Here is a 1493-nt window from a genome sequence, read left to right as displayed (position 1 = left end):
TGTGCCGTCAATAAACCCAATGCAGGTCTTCAGAGGCGCCCCTTGCATGTAAATAGCATCACCGCAGCGCTGCATCCATTGGCTGTCGAGTCGCTGATAGTCCCAGTCGAGGAGGTGGCCGAATCGCCCATACACATGTAGCATTGCCGCGTTTGAAAGTGCAGACAACGCCTCTCGGCTGCGCAACCATGGACCAAGACGATGAGGCCACGCCAGACGATTGAGCATGATGCAAACGACCTCGATAGCAGTCGCGTGGTAGCGGGCCTTGGTGATGAAGGGATCGGGGAACCCAAGAATACGTGCGAGTTCGGGGATATCGGTCTTACCGAAACCGCAACATGAATCGGCAGTCCGCTTCGGTCTGGGAGTTGAAGTTGAACCGTACAGCAGGGATGGTGATGGCGCGTGTGGAGTTCATATACTCCACGAGCTCAGCTACCAGTGGCAACACTGGTAGGATGTGTTTCATGAAGAGTATGATGCAAAGTGTGAAAATTTGTGACAGCAAATGCTCATGACCAATGAAAAAACCCAATTAAATTTACTTGTAAACTGTAAGGGGAAAATCATGTGGATTCTGGGTGCAAAATCACTCTAATAGCTGAAATAATGCTTTAGACACACCGATTATATTGTGTTTTGCAGTCGTATTGGATGAGAAAAACACCAAAAACCAAGCAAATTTGATACCATTTTGAGAATCAATTTAAGACACATGTTGGTATCTCGATCAAAGTATGATCATTTGCTTACAAATGTTGTTCTTAGGGTATATTATTATAGAGGGACATCAATCCTTTTGCACGGGTTATAAATTCGCAAAGACCTTTCCAATATGCATTCTCCCCTTTCCGGATAGACATGACGAGGATATTTTTTTGCAAAGGTTTGCTTAAAATAATTTTGCGCCGTTTGATTGGTTCTGGAACATAGTAAATTGAGTCATGTGTCGTAACTGTAAATTCATTTTTTACGTTACAATCCACTCAATGTCTTTTCGTCTATGGTACCGGTATTGCCCTTTTACGCCAAATTTGGACTATTGTGCTGAATCGCCAAATCCATCAATCGATTCGTTGTAAGTTACTGAATTTTGTATGTAAAAAGTTGTCCTGTGGTGATTGGTATCACGCTAATTGACAGTGAATTTACTGTCAAACACTAATTTCAAGTTGATGATGGCTTCCTACTACACTGCGCGCCAAAAATGAGAGAACACTTACATTTTTTGTGATATCTCATCAACCAATGGGAGTTAAGCGATGCTATTTTGATATGATGTGTGGACGAATATTCTCGAAAAGTGATTATGGCTATCGAACTGGAATTCGCTTGAATTCGATGACCTCACATACAATTCAAAAATAATGGACGGCGACAAAATTAAGGAACAAAAATACATACAAAAACTAATATAAAGAATGACGGTATATTGAAGAATGTTTGTAATCAGTTTAGTCCTGTCAATTTCACTTCACTTTTGTATACGA

This window comes from Aphanomyces astaci (assembly GCF_000520075.1).
Source record: "Aphanomyces astaci strain APO3 unplaced genomic scaffold supercont1.89, whole genome shotgun sequence".
NCBI classification, from domain to species: Eukaryota; Oomycota; class Saprolegniomycetes; order Saprolegniales; family Verrucalvaceae; genus Aphanomyces; species Aphanomyces astaci.
The sequence above is the reverse complement of the archived record's forward strand: the minus strand, read 5'-3'. Positions refer to the sequence as shown.